Genomic DNA, 16542 nt, shown 5'->3' with positions numbered 1-16542 from the left:
CAGGTGTGTGTCCCTTCCTGCACAAAAACAATTCTGCATGCAACGCAGACAGCCTTGTGCTATGGTGCAAGACTGCCTGCGTTGGCGCAAGCCTGCCAAAAGGGTGCCAGCGCATGGAGAAATGTCAGGAATGCTCTCTTTGCCTTAAATACAGTGCATTCCTGCCCTTTACCAGCGACGCAGTGTAGCAAGAGGACTTGCTATGCTGTGGTGCGCCACTATTCCATAAATATGCCCTGAGTGTCAGACTATAGCACTTTGATATGACTGGCAGTAGCGGCAGCTCCCGGTAAGCAGTAGTGGGGCAGGGTTTAAAAAAATAACTCACCTCCACCTCTCCTCCTTCTTCCTTCTGTGAGAACAGGAAGAAAGCACCCAGGCTCCCCTAAGCCTACACACCGATGCTGGAGAGGAGTTGGCCTAACGGCAAGGGCGGTTGACCTCGAATCTGGGGATCCGCGTTCGAGTCTCGGCAATGATGTTGAACATCCTGTGATTCTGGGCAAATCACTTAATCACTCCATGCCTAACAAAATGACTATATCCTCATGTAATGCAACTGGTGCTATGTAAAGCGCTCTGATACCCGATATCGGGCCAAGTTTGCCCTACATAAAACTCAGAGAAAAAAAATGCAGGGTTGTGATTGGTCTGAGCACCGTGGTTCAGCGCTCAGACAGGGACTGGGAGCCTGGGCATGTTCTCCACCCAAGCTGTACAATCCAGCAGGTGGAGAATATGTTAAGTGGGCATGACTGTTTGTCCGGCCTAAGTTCCCGGCCAAACAATCATGTGCACTTAGAGAGTGCCACCACTCCTCCCCCTTGCTCCATCCAGACCCACCCCGTAAAACTCCCTCAGCATGGAAAAGAAAATGATAACATCATCACATTATTATCATTTTATTTTTCCTTTTTTGTAGTGCTGAAAGGCAGTGGGGCAACGCTCCTCCGTCTTTGGGGAGTAACCGCTCCTGAAGACTGGCCTTTCCGACCAAGGCCTGCAAACAGGACTTAGATGGGCAGCTGTTCGGCAATGTTTTGTCTTCCTGGGCCTCTACTCAATTCCTCACCCAATTAGTGTTGCTGTTCAGGAATTCAGTTTTTAAGATCGCCATAAAAACAGTATGCTAAGGTTGTTTTGAGCAACAGATGGAAGGTGTGAAAGGCCAGGGAGCTGCTACTGGCCATAAACGTCAGTGCAGTGCTTCAGCCAGTCTAATCAGCAGCCTTTTGATAACAAAGTCTTCATTCAATTTCTAAAGGGAGCTTGGTCACCATTCTCCTCACCTCCATGTCTGGATTTTCAGCCTCAGAAATGCAGACAATACACTTTCAGTGTCTGGACAATCTGTCCTCACCCTTCAAACAGGCAGTGAAAAGAAAGGATCCCACTTTGATTTGCAAATAATACTGAGAGCCAAACTTGAGGATTCCACTCCAGCACTTACAGAATTTCCTTTTTAATGTTTGCTTTACTACCCCTATTTTCTATGATTTTGAGACTAATGCTTCCTTTGAGTATCGCCTAAACCTCTCTCCTTATTTCCCTCATTATGTTTCCAGCCATTACCTTATGCTTTCAAACCCTGTGCTTGAGCAGTGGCCTATAGCAGCGTAAGAGTGGACAAACTGTTCACCTGATTCCAGTGCCATCAATATGACCTAATATAGCACTATCTTCACATGCAAATAAATGCCATAGGCAGTTGGGAGTGTGGGGGTTCTATAGCCCCCCCCCCCGAAATATTCATGCTGGAGTTCAGAAGGTGAATAAGAAATAATGATGCTTGAAATGTTGTCTTTATATTGTTACAGTTGTTTGGGTTCAAATTGAAAGGTCAAATGTCAGGCTATATCTTCTGACAAATTACTTAAAATTCGTTTAACATGGACATTGGTGTTTACTTTTCTTTCTCTGACTACAAAGTAGGAGGAGTTTGCAAACTGAACTGTGTAGCAATGTTGCTGGAGTACATGGACAGTGAAACATTTAAATAACTAAGGGGCAGATTTACAAACCCCTTGCGCCACTTTTGCGTCATTTTTAACAATGGGAAAAATGACGCAAAAGTGGCGCAAGGGGCTTGTAAATCTGCCCCCAAGTGTATTGTACAAATATTTAAATATATTAGCAGTTCGGAAAGCACAAATGCAGCACTTCTTTTGTGATTCTGAAGTATGATCGAAACAAAGATTTCTAATAGGATCAGAACAAACTAACGGCCTGATTCATCAATCTCCCGTTTTGCGAGCCCCTAATAGCGATTCATAACGAATCGCTATTAAGGACTTGCAAAACGGGATTCATGTAGGAATTGCATAAAGAAATGCGATTCCTACACATTCCTTATTTGCGATTAGCAAATTGCTAATCGCAAATAAGGAATAACTCCCCATTCATTCCTATGGGACAAAAGGCCCATAGGAATGAATGGGGAGTATTCCTTATTTGCGATTAGCAATTAGCTAATCGCAAATAAGATAGCGATTTAAAGGGTGCCAGGGGTGTCCAAAGGACACCCTGTAGCACCCCTTAAATGCAAATTGAAACAGGTGTTGCGCACACACATGTCCAAAGGACATGTGTGTGTGCAACATGCAAGTTAGAAAAATGCTTTTAAAAGCATTTTTCTAAGTTTTCGCTATTTACCACGAGGTTTCACCTCGCGGTAAATAGCGGGCCGAAATTGCGAATTCGCAATTTTTAAATGGATGATGAATTGCATTTAAGGAATCTCAAATAGAGATTCCTTAAATGTAATTTCTCGCAAAATAGCGAAATCGCTATTACCGATTTTTGCATTTGGGATGATGAATCCCAAATGCAAAAATAGCGCTCGCAAAGGGCCAGATTCTCAGAATCTGGCCCTTTGCGAGCCGATTTCGGCTTGATGAATCAGGCTATAAGATGCTATGTGATGTGCAAATCATAAATGTGTGCTGAAAGCTGATTTTCACAGGTTGTTTGCTTGCTGTATAGTTTTATCTGTAAAACTGTATGCCTTTGCAAAATTAGTGGGCATTTCAATGTAAAATGTGCTGTCTATAAATGAAAGTGTGCTTCCACACAATGTATTGGTAATATATTTGTGACAGTGTGCTCCAAAATGCACCACCGGCCCCACACCACTCCCTTACCACTCTCCTGCTGAAAGGCAGTGGCTCGTTTACTACACTTGTTCTTTGTGTGACACTCGTATTTTTCACAATCCCCATCACTACAGCTATGCAACACCAATGGCAGCACCCACGTCTGAAGATTGTTTCAGCACCATTGAATAATGCTCTTTCTTTCTACAGCCTGGCGTTCTCATATTGCCTACAATCCCGAAAGGCATCTTCTATATTTCTATAATCCGACATGAAAAACTGTCCTTTACTTAAAAACTGAAGATTGCACCTCTACGTTTTCTTTCAATTGGTCCTTTACTTCCTTTCACACTCTGCATGCCTTCTCTCTGACCACAACTTTTTCTGAGTAACATGCGTGGTTGCCTTATCTATACTAATATAATAAAGAGAGAGCCCAAACCTTTGAGGCGGGTAATCTCAGGAACCACAGCACCAATCACAACACCCAACACAGCGTTGGAAAGGGCAGTTGCAGCAGAAGGACAAAGGCTATGCAGACGCCCACCATATACATTTAAAAGGTAAAATAACCGTGCCAGCAAAGTAGTCCCTTGTGGGCATGTCTGTGTTGTGCTGTGGGCATGTGCTGGGGGCGTGACAAATGCTGGGGGCGTGTGGTACGTTCCGCCCTTCATGCCATGTCTCATATCGTGTGCTAATCCCACCCTGCTCCCTTTAAATACCCCTGCACCCCATAATCATAACCCACCCTTACTCCTTAAAATACCCCAACACCCTTAAACACTAACCCATCTTAACCCTATAAATATACCCTGTACCCCAAAACCCAAACCTATCCCTAAACTCTAAAAATACCCCTGTACCCCAAACCCCAAAGCTAGCCCTGAACCCTATAAATACCCCTGTACCTCAAAACCCAAACCTACCCCTGAACCCTAAAAATACCCCTGTACCCCATAACCCAAACCTAGCCCTGAACCCTAAAAATACCACTGTACCCCAAAACCACCCCTGAACCCTAAAATACCCCTGAACCCCAAAACCAAAACCTAGCCCTGAACCCTTAAAATACCCTTGAACCCCAAAACCAAAACCTATCCCTGAACACTAAAACTACCCCTGTACCCCAAAACCCAAACCTAGCCCTGAACCCTAAAAATAACCCTTTACCCCAAAACCCAAACCTAGCCCTGAACCCTAAAAATAGCCCTGTACCCCAAAACCCAAACCTACTCCTGAACCCTAAAAATAACTCTGTACCCCAAAACCCAAACCTACCCCATAACCCTAAAAATACCCCAAAACCTAGCCCTGAACCCTAAAAGTATCCTTGCACCCCAAAACCCATACCTATCACTAAACCCTAAAACTACCCCTGTACCCCATAACCCAAAACTATATCTGAACCCTTAAAATACCCAAACACACCAAAACATATACCTCAGTACCCCAAAACATATACCCCTGTACCCATACTTACCTTATCCAAACATAAAAAAAAAACATGCTTTTACCATTTATGCATTTACAACGAATTTCGTTGTAAATGTATGCGTGGTGAAAGCATATAAAATGTAATGCTATGCGTTATAATGGCATTGCGGAGTCATGGTACCTTCGTAATGAAAGTATGCGGAGTGATGGTATGCGGAAAGAAAGTTGCGGAATAATGGGTGTTTACCCTCCCCGTAAGTACATTGGTGGCACGGTGGCCCACATCTCCAGCAACATACTCATATTTTTTCACCACCCATTTGAAAAATACACAGGTCTCTCTCATTGATGGCCAGCACCGACACACTTTTAGACACACCTCCCGCCACAAGTTCTAGAATTGCGAACTTTAGAGCTGGGGAGCTACGTTCGAATCTCAGCATCAGCTCAACATCCTGTGATTCCAGGCAAATTGCTTTGTCTCCCGTGCCTACCACAAATGAATGTGTTCTTCTGTAATGTAAATTGTGCTCATGCCATGTTGTTTAGTTCGCGCTATATAATATTGCAAGGAAAAATAAAGTAGGGAAACTCTAGTTCACACACTACTGAACGCGCACAGCAGTGCACTGTGAATCTGAGCGTTTTACAGGCCTGTCACAGATAAGAAATGCTATCAAAACGAAATCCTACAAAACAATATACTACTGTCCAGCAGCAATTCATACCCGGACAACGTCGGGAGGGGCTGCTAGTTCTCTATTAATGTATTGCTACAAACTGCCCACAACTAATTTCAAAGATCAAAACCTCTCCTTTGAAAGTCATAACCTGCTCCCTAGCAATACCCAATCTCCTCTATCTCATCTTTCAAATGTCACTGGTCTTTCCAGATGAACTCGCACAAGCGCTCTTTTCCACCATCACCCTACTAAAGCTCACTCTTAACTCCTCCTAATTTAATCTACCACAAAGAAACTGAAGTAAATGTTTAGAATGGTTTGCTGGAGCGCACACGACCAATCCCAGTAACTAACAATGCTAACAACGCAGAACTAAGCCCTAACCTTGGGTTCTGGAGCAGCATGATGCCTGGCGTCAAGCACTTCAAGTGAAATTACAAATTATTTTCTCTTTTTCCAATATAAAGAGACATAATTTAGTTAATATTTTTGTTTATCCCCACTGTCATGATTTATGTAAAATGCCTATGATAGTCATACATATTATGTTTCTTGGCATAATTTTTATAATGTGTAATTTAGCGTTTCCCCCCAAAATATGCATGTCTACAGTACTTTCAGGGCAACAGTAGTTCATTTTCACTCTGCAGTTATTATCATAGGGTGTCGTTCTCTGTAGCAATTTCCAGTGGGTTTCTCCTTTGCGCTTAAATACCTGCTGTATGGGCTATTGGATTGTTAATGATAAGCAATTGGAATAGAAAAATCAATTATGTGGCAGTTTTTATGGGTTGGTTCCTGGTTTCTGTGTGTAATGGCTCGTGATCCCACCTAGTATTTTGAATGGAAGCTTAACTCTTAGTAACTCAGGGGTAGCAACACATCCGTTTTGTAATATGCCTTTCTCTTGCTACTGGATATATGCTAAATGTGCTTTAAGTGGCACTGGAAAAAGACAGGTGTGGTGCCAGTGTGACTTAGTCCACCAATGTGTTAACCATTACCTGGTATGTTATGGAGATCTGTAAAGCACACTATTACCTAAGTGGGAATCCTGGCGCTGAGCAGGTGTGAGTCTAGCCACACCTAGGGCCCAGACTCTAGTGACGGAACAGATTCTGGGTCAGATCATTCAGATTCCAGCACCAACAACAAAGGCAAATACAATCAGAGATACAGAAGATCACGTGGAGGTCACGTGAGGTACCAGAGGGGACAGAATTTTAACTGGCCCACATACCCGGGCCCCCAAGCATACGGTCCCCCACCACCACCTTTCTTCTATGGACCACCTCAATTTCCCCAAGCATATCCCCATCAACAATTCCAACACTGGGATCACCCCCAGGAACAACAGAACCAGTCTTTTTGAGTATGGGGCAAGGGGACCCAGAGAGGAAGAAACAAAAGAGGACAACAAGTCCAATCGGCACAACCACTGGAAACATCGAGGAGCCACACATAGAGCATGTGTCCACCAGACAATCCTTCAACGAGCAACGTACTAGCCTATTTGTAAATCTATCTAATGTCACCCTGACACCAACCCAACTGGCAATCCTTGAAAAGGGACTTGGTTTTGTACACATGCCAACCATGGACAAATTCAAACTTTGCTGTGAACTAAAAGAATTCATTCGGAAAATCAAACTCAAAGTTTTCTTCAAGGACAAACCACCCACTGAAGAATCAAAGAGCGACACCGGTTTGAAGCAAAAATCTAACTTCACACCACCAGCAGCGAATCTGCCTGTGGAACCTCTAGCCTTTGAAAAGGCAGTTATGAAGGAGGTCATGAAGATGAATCCCAGAACCATAAAAGTGTTTCACAACACCAGCAACAAGGAACAGGAGGCGATACAACAATTATCAAATGATAAATCATTAACCATAAAACCTGCAGACAAAGGGGGAGCCATCGTACTACAGAACACCACTGAGTACATGAACGAATGCCTCAGTTTACTAGCTGATGAAAGGAATTACATCAACATAAAAGAAGACCCCACAGAACGATTACGTATTGACATCGCAATTCTCATTGAGGAATTATTGACAAATGATTGGCTAAGCAAAAAAGAAGCCAATTTCTTGGAGAACACCAATCCAATCGTCCCCTATTTCTACACGATTCCTAAAATCCACAAGTCCCTTGAAAAGCCTCCTGAAGACCTGTATTGTCAGGTACAGGGTCCATTTTGGAGCCACTCTCTAAGTTTGCGGATGCCTTTTTACGTCCCATAATACAGAAAACAGACACCTATTTACAAGACACAAAAGCAGTCCTCTGTTCACTAAAATATCTCCCATTTTACCCCACATCCAGCATACTCATTGGCCTGGTTGTGGAAAGTCTTTATACTAGCCTCCCACATAAAGAAACACTTGAGATCCTAGAAGAGGTCCTATTTGAGAACGATTGGACCTACCACACCCCAAGACACGTGGTCCTAGAATGTTGTAGACTGGCACTAACTGAAATTTTTTTTAGGTTTGAAGAGAATCTATACCGCCAACAACATGGTACTAGTATGGGAAGCACTTTTGTGCTGAGCGTGGCCGGCATCTACGTGCATCACCTAGAAAAACATAAAATACTGAATAACAACAACCCCCACATATAACATGTCCAACTGTGAAAAAGGTACATAGATGATGTACTACTGATCTGGGAGGGCAAAGAGATAGAAGCAACTGACTTCATGGTTTGGCTGAACCAACAAGACCCATATCTAAAATTCACTTACACAATGAGCAGATCACACCTTGTCTTCCTTGATCTCAATATACTAGCACAACAAGAAATTCTAGCTACTACTACCCATTTTAAGCCCACTGCCAGAAACTGCCTTCTCATCTATGATAGCTTCCATCCTAGGCACCTAAAAGATAACCTCTCATTCGGGCAATTTTTGCGCCTAATGTGGAATTGCACCAACAAACAGGACAACAACTCCCAGGCCAAAGATTTGAGTAAGAAACTGTTATGGCAAAATTACCCAAAATATTTGCTGTCCAAAGCAAAAAAGAGGGCCTCTAACAACAATAGAGATGCCCTGCTAGAGCACAAAGCCAAAAACACCACAGAAACAAAAAGACCTATCTGCATTACCACATTTAATGTTGCGTCTGATAAAGTGAAAAAAATAGTCAGAAAACACTGGCGCTCACTTAACAGTGGTGGCCTGAACATACCGACACCCATGTTCAGCCACAGGAGAGGCAAAAACCTAAAAAAACACTTAGCACACACTAGACCCATGGCCGCCAATGAGGAAGAAGGGAGTGTACGACGACTGCACCCACTACCCCTGGACATTACCCATGCAGCAACTGCAGCGTTTGCCACCTCACTTCAGCCACCAGAGTAGTGAATCTGAACAATACCACCACATGGGAATTGAGAAATTTCACAAACTGCAACACGACAGGGGTGGTGTACCTAATCACGTGTACGTGTAACCTCCACTGCGTGGGGATGACCACTAGGAAGGTCAGTACCCTCATAGTGGAACATCGGAGTATCATACGCTGCAAACGTGCCACCACGACAATGACCACCCATTTTCTCGAGAGACAGCACACCCCTAATGATATGAGGTGGGTGGTACTTGAACATATAAAAAGCAAAGAGAACCTAGAGAAAAAGCTACATTAAAAAGAACAGCGCTGGGTTTTCAGATTACGTACGGACACCCAGGGTTTAAATGACGACATCCCCTGGGGCCACTTCTGTTGAGGCTACAGGCACGGGCTGTAATACCTATGGAGGTGGCAGACCCAGAATGAACTATAACCTCTGTGTTGGGCTTGATACCTCTTGACCCAGTGAGCATTTAATAAAAACCATGCCCCTTAAGGTGGTACCTACATTTTATGGCAATCATGAGTAAACCCCTTTGACACCAAAAACACCATTGAACCACCGACGTGGCAATAACATCTTGATTCCAATATACCATGATTTACCAATCAAGACCCTCCCTGTGTACATTAATCGTACACTGTACATAACTGCAGGCATGCTCCTTGCTAAAAAAACTTATTACTGAAGTGTCACTGCCTGCATAACCTAACTGATCCTTTACACAATACACCCCCATGATCACCGGGGTTTTGAGTAGTCAAATTTTATTATTTTTCAAGGGGAATTACTTGTCTTGAAAATGTAATGACAATAGTATTAGGTTGGGACGACTCCCATCGCTAAGAATCGAACACCGGATATCGTTGCGCCCACTTGCGTATCCCTCCATCATGGCCGCCACTGTAGAAATTCGCGGTGGCCATTTTGAAAAGCATGGCCCACAGTCTAGTCTTCTAGACGGGAACGCTGGAGAAGCAGGAAGTATGTAGTGAGTCCCCTGCCGAAGACACGCTAAGATCCAGTCCGACGGGGAGACAAGTAGGTCTGCTCACGCGAGGCTTCTCATCCAGAAGTATGTGCTTTTCCATCCACAGGAACCGGACGACAGGACGGAAGTCCGTTTCAATTTTTGGGGGTTATTTCGACCAGCACTAACGATTACCTACCGATTTTCCTAATTTTACAGATAATACTTTCAGGGAAACCTCGCCCCCCTCGTGTCCATGAAGCACAGTTTTGCTCAAAATTAAGTATGTGTTACCTACTTGGGGTAACCATTCTTCCCCTGATTTTAATGTCTGTTGTGTGTTTTTTCACCTCATGTTTGTTGTGTGTTTTTAATGTGTAACCAACCATTATGCAGCACATTTGCCCAGCATGTTTTTACCTACTTAGGTTACAACTTCTCACTGAGCCTGGACGACTGCACGCACCATTAAGGAGCATCTCACTAGCATGGAAGTACATTTAACTGTGTACCCAGCATCTCTGCAAGAGAGAGGGGGCTGTTGCCTAACCAATTCTCTTTTTATTGTTGCAGCCATACTACGTGACATAGCGATCGTATGTATAACTGATAGAGCGCGCAGGTCACCCGGCCAACAATTTCACCATAAACGTATCGGGCCCATAACCAACAATTTCATAATATACGTTAATCAGGTGACCTTACACTCTACTACCAGTAACCCTGGTTCCTTCCTATTATCTCTACTGTACCCGACTTACCATTCCACCGTTACGGGTACCTAATGACCACAATGGATCAGGGAGCTAGCTGTGGAGAAAGATGCAAAACAAAGTACCAACATATACTCTTTATACTTTCATTGAATGACCACAGACTACTGGGAAGTTTTAAAGATTTTATCTAAAGTTCAGATTCGGAAATCATCAAGTTTACAACCAAAAGGCAATCAATAATCAAGATAACGAAAAGCACATATCCATACAAGACGTAAATTAAGCTGATCATTTATAAGGTTTACGGGAAAATATGGACAAGAAATATGCTAGTCAGTAAGTTTCAGAGTTTAGACTTAAGGAAAGTGACTAAATTACGGGAAATATTTAAGGACACTCTAAAAAGTCGCTATGTAAAAATTACCCTAATATACGGGTAGGGAGAAGAGCTTTAGTCTCTATTGGGAGAATCTGGAACACTATACAACTATAGGGAAGGTAAGAATGGAACACTCTATAATGCTATAATCATCGATTCAGTTAGAAAAAGGAGAAAATTATAAACCACATCAGGAGAAATGTGCTTATAGGAAAGGTAACATAGGAACATGCTAGGAAACAACAATAATGTATGAGCTTTTCAATTCAGTAGCCTTGCGAAAAGCATGGAAAATCAACATATGCAAAGGTATGTCTTTATTAAAGCAAAAGACAGAAAATAGAAGGTGCAGTATAGAGTTTCAGCACTATATATTTACCTAGAATTGTGTGAAGACCAACCCTGGCCACGGATCAGTCAAGGACAGGAAAAACCCCAAGGACGGACAGTCATCAATGGGACAGCAGGTGCAGAATGGACACCCCAGGACAGGACAGGAAACCCAGATTAGGATCAGGACAGGACCACCAAGGCACGACCAGCACCCGCAGTTTGGAAGCAACGCCTGCGCTCCACCCTCTCTGCAGCTATCGGCCAGAACCCCGATTGGGTTATCGAACTCTCCAGCAAAGTGCTCCGCCAGCACTTAAGGTTTAGTAAAACCTCTTGAGTCTATGGATATTTCGGACAGAGTGCTCCGCAGCCCTCTGTATCAGTCACCTAATGAGTGCGTTGGGTCAGTGACAGGTCAGCTATTCGGACAAGTCGGACAATTTCTCTAGCTAAACCTAGGCTAGTTATACTGTTTTCGGGTCAGTGTACCACCCCCCAAATGTTGCAAGTGTCAGAATCCCCAATTTCGATTGGTCCCCAAGTAGGATAGGTCAACACACCAATCACATTTGACTTTTACTAGCCGGGTTTTACATATTCTGGGACCGCCTATTGAATTTGGGGTTCCCATGACCTATTCTACAGAATATAATGGAAGATATACATTTGTTGCTAATGTAGTACATTTCAGCTTCTCCGGCTGGGTGAAGGTGCATCTTCCCAGGCACGTCTTGGCAGGGACCTTCAATTGGCACACGGTCAATGTCACCGGCAGAAGACTGTCATGCGCAGAACAGCATTTCAATATGGATTCTCGAGTGTCCCATCAGACCCTCAATATCGCGGTACATGAAAAGTAAGCGAAAACAAATTAAAACACAGAAAATAAATGAATACACTGTATACCATGAATAGCTACTCTATACCCCTTTACTTAAAATATACTAGGGCATTAAGGTTTTAGTGCAACAGACAATGACATGCAAGCATCAGTGCAAGCTTCACCATGTGAGAGCATAGGCAGCCATCTTAAAAGCCAGTGCGCAAGCGCAAAGGTTCCCACCAGAACTGCAAGTACGTCACGTCACGTGAGTGTGACTAACGCATGCGCAGAAAGAAAACCCGCCAAGCAGCGGCCATTTTTTAGGAACGAGAGTTATTGAATTAGTAAACACATATGCAAGCGTCTCTAGGACACCCCAAATGTCAGAATAAAGGGGAATTAGTAAGACAAACAGGTTGAATTATATTGTTATAAGTTATTCGAGGTTTATGAATCCAAGCAAGTCGCGTAATATGCGAATCCTTGCTCCATCAATCCCCTCTTTGATGATATTTACTATCATCACAAACTAATGGAATCAGATGCCAACTTTTCACACTTTGTTCATTTCAATCTCTTCCAACATTCGATTCAGTTTTTCCTTAACGTCTTTGTTAGGGTGAGAATTGTTCACCCTTTTGTAAATCTGATTATTCAGTTCTTCTAATTCAAGTTCATCCACACTCCGTTTCACACCTCTTTTATTCACCATATATTTCTTTTGGTGTTTGCGACATTTGCAACAGACAAATATAAGGAATATAATAAACCCTATTATGGCAATTGGCATCAGTACCTTAAACAACAACCCTCTACCTAACTGTGCAAACCAATGACCTACAGCAGAGAGACCATCAGTAAGTCTTTTCCAGGCACTGTCAACCTCCAGTGGTTTAAGTTCTTTTCCCAAATTTGTAATGTTCCTTACATACCTTTGGATCCCTACACTTTTGTCAGGTATGTAAGTGCAACAATGTTGCGCTTTCAACATTCTGCAGACTCCGCCCTCTTTCGCTAATAGGGTATCAAGGGCAAGTCGGTTCTGTAAAACCATTGATCTGATCGCAACCATTTCGGTATTGACCATCAGGAACCCTCCAGCAGTGTCGGTAGATAACCGATCTACTACTGTTGACAATTTGCAAATTTTGTTTGAGTTCAGAACCACTCCCACTGCAGGTATTATTGCGCTAAAAATATCTCCTACAATCTCCCCAGCAGTTTCTCTTTTATTGCGTACTAATTGGTTAGTTTCTTCATTGCTTCCAGTGATTTTCCCCACATGGTATATCTTCGGGAAGACAATACCAAAGTAGCAACTCCCGTACCAATGGTCGGGCAATTTGAAGTAAGCCTTGTTCCCACAAATAAAATAAATCCCAGGAAACACAGGCTCTGTCCCATCTTTGAAACCCCAACCTCCAATTACCTTGTAATTATGCTCACAGTCACTGGAACCAATGAAAAAATTGTTATAATAACTAGTCATTTCCCTTTTAAGACAGAGCTTCCCCTTCTTTTCGAAATCAAGGAGCATAGCAGCAGTAGCTCCACCATTTGAGGTGCTCCCTATACTTTCTGCCCATTTAGGAACTTTATGGTTCCTATCTTTAGCTTTCCTTTGGAAACTATCTCTTCTTTTCTCTACCATGTCCAGATATTCTTTTTCCTTTTCATGCAAAGAACAGGTCAAGTTATTTTTATGTGCATCATCTATATTAATTTTTCCTACAGTTAGAAAATAATCACTCATGTATTTAGCTACATCTCTAGTCGTCTGTACAGGGTTTAGGTTTCTTCGAACAGAAAGTTCAGAAAATGTCACGTCATAGTTTGAATAGTAATACTGTAAAGGTCCTCTTTTGTAAAATAAGCTAGTCAGTACACTACAGGAAATTCCATAGGTTAAGGGCAAGTGATGATAAGTCACGCCTTCAGCTACAGAAGTAGGTAGCTTCATGCAGACATAGCAGTCGTCTATTTCCATAGTTTCTACATAATGCAATAACAGGTTTGCGAAAACTTTTAAATGAGTCTTGTTCTTAATCTTGTTAAAGTGTAATGCTTCCTCATCTGGTGCTTCTAAATTTAACTGTCTCCGTTTCAGGCTCAGTGGTTTGTCCAATGTCTCTACTATGTGTGGTGTAATCCTAGTGTGAGATTCTACAGTATCGTCAGGTAAGTTATTATTCGGGTACAGGCTTGGATTTTTACTCATCAGAGAAGGAAGGGTTACAGTCAGTCCTATCCAAAGGATCAGTACTATCGCTACACTACATAAACATACTTGGCAGCATGTTTTACAACAACTACGTCTAGGTCTTCCGTTCACATTTGAATCAGACATTTATGCTTAACAGAAGTCTTCCAACCCCTCTTTGTAACTTTGCACAGATAGCTTACACTGAGCAACTTCAGGTTGGTTCGTCTTCTTCGGCAGACAGATCAGCTGTCTGTTCTTTGTCACTTTCGTCAGTTATATCAAGATCTTCAAATTCCTCCAACACTAAATAAGTCCATTCAGGATCTTGATATTTTTCGTTCAGTCTTTTTATTCGATCACTCCTTCGTTTGGAGCTCTCTCCAGTTTGCTTTGCTATACGGGAACTTTGTCTTCTTTGCTCAAGTTTTTCTTCTACTGTTTTTAGTCTCAGTCTCAGTCTTTTAATGAATCTTGGTTCAGTAGTTTTCTTTTTCTTGAGTCTTTTAACTGGCACTGTGATTGGGCTTCGTCTAATGCTCTTTTATTTTCGTTCAGTTGTGGCACTTCTGCTTCTTCCCGTCCTGTCTGACTAGTCCCAGGTCTTACTTCTTTTTCTTCTGCCTGGTCACTAAACTGGCCTTGTTCAGGTGTAGACTGGATTTGACTTTTGGGTGTTTCGCTTTCAGTATCCTGAACACTTTCATCTATTTCTATCTGATCCTGTTCAAGCACTTCGAATCTTTGATTTTCTTCCGCTTTAACTTTCGCCCTAATATCTGTCTGTCCCTTTTCGATATCAGGTGTTCTTGGAGGTGTGTCGATCACCTGTTCTGTCCCTATCTGATCTTCTTCTCCTTCAGATTTTACAGGGATTTCGATAATCTGATTGTCTTCTCCTATTCCTGTCTCGTCCTCACTATTCCACTCTCTGTCTGAGTAGGTTTGACTTCTTGTTCTGATTGGGTCATCGGTCAGGTCGATTATGGGTATCCACTCATCTTGACTGGTGCTCGGTTGTTCGTTATCAGCTACTTCAGGACCAACGTCTGGAGACCCCTCAGCTGGACAACCTTCAGCGTCAGTTTTCTCGTCTCTGATCACCTTCTTGGTATGGCTGGCATGGATCCACTTTGGAACGCCGGCACACTTCACCGCTGTCGTGGTCACCAGTATCACTTGGCGTTGTTTTCCCCACTTCGGTGCAAGGCAATTTGAACGAGTATGCTTCTTGAGTACAACCCAGTCGCCTGGAACCAATTTATGGACTGGAGTTGTTGGACTGGCGACGGCGTCTTCCCCAATCTGGCGAGAGATAGAACGCACTTGGTCACCCAGTTGTTTGCAGTATTCAAGTACCAAATCATCAGAAATGCTTATCAGTTTGTGTCCTGGTACCCATGCCTGTCTCATCACTCTTCCCATCAGGATTTCATGGGGACTCAGGCCTGTTTTTCGGTCTGGAATACTTCGGATTCCCATCAGAACAAGAGGTAAAGCCTCTATCCAGTTCATGCCAGTAGATTCACACATCTTCCCTAATCTCGACTTGATAGTGCCATTTACTTGTTCCACCACTCCAGAAGCCTCTGGACGGTATGCACAGTGCAGCTTTTGGGTAATCTTGAAAGCTTTACAGAGCTGATCGATTACTTCATTCTGGAAATGCCCCCCTCTGTCTGATTCAATTGTGACCGGGACCCCGTACCTAGGTATTAGTTCTCGTAGTAACAATTTAGCTACAGTGATGGCGTCATTCTTTTTGGCTGGGTAAGCTTCCACCCATTTTGAAAATAGGCTGACAATAACGAGGACATATCTCATTCCTTTACAAAGGGGCAACTGAATGAAATCAATCTGCAATCTTACAAAGGGACCTCCTGACTTCCCAAATTTTCCCATTTCAACTACTGTTCTCTTCCCAGCGTTGAACTGCTGACATGTCAAACACCTCTGGCAGAGTGACTCTGCTACCTTCCTGAATTTCGGGTTGTACCATGTCTGTTGGAAAACACGAATCATGGCATCCCTACCAACGTGTGTATCTCCATGTATCAGTCTGGCCATGGAAGCAAGCAAGCGTCTAGGCAACACAGGCATACTGTCAGGGCCCACAAGGATACCATCCTCGCTTCTCTGTCGACAACCAAGCTTTCTCTATTTTTCCTTTTCCTTTGGTGGTGCAGCATACTGCCAATCTCTCAATTCCTCCCATGTAGGCACATCCTCAAACACCATAAGTTGGCAGCTGTTTCCATATCCCCCAATTTGATATTTACCGACATTCGATGTCTGGCACAATGTTGGGCCACTTCGTCAGCATATCGATTTCCTACTGTCACATGATCAGTGCCAGATTTGTGAGCAGCACATTTGACCACTGCCAATTCTTTTGGTAATTGGATTGCGTCCAGTAATTCTTGTACAACTTTCCCATTTCTGATAGGAGTACCTGAAGAAGTCAGAAACTCCCTTTGCAGCCACAATTGGCCGAAGTCATGCACAACCCCATAACCGTACTGACTGTCAGTATATACGGTTATTC

This window comes from Lissotriton helveticus, chromosome 3_1, assembly GCF_964261635.1.
Source record: "Lissotriton helveticus chromosome 3_1, aLisHel1.1, whole genome shotgun sequence".
Taxonomy (NCBI): domain Eukaryota; kingdom Metazoa; phylum Chordata; class Amphibia; order Caudata; family Salamandridae; genus Lissotriton; species Lissotriton helveticus.
Note: the sequence above shows the minus strand (reverse complement) of the source record.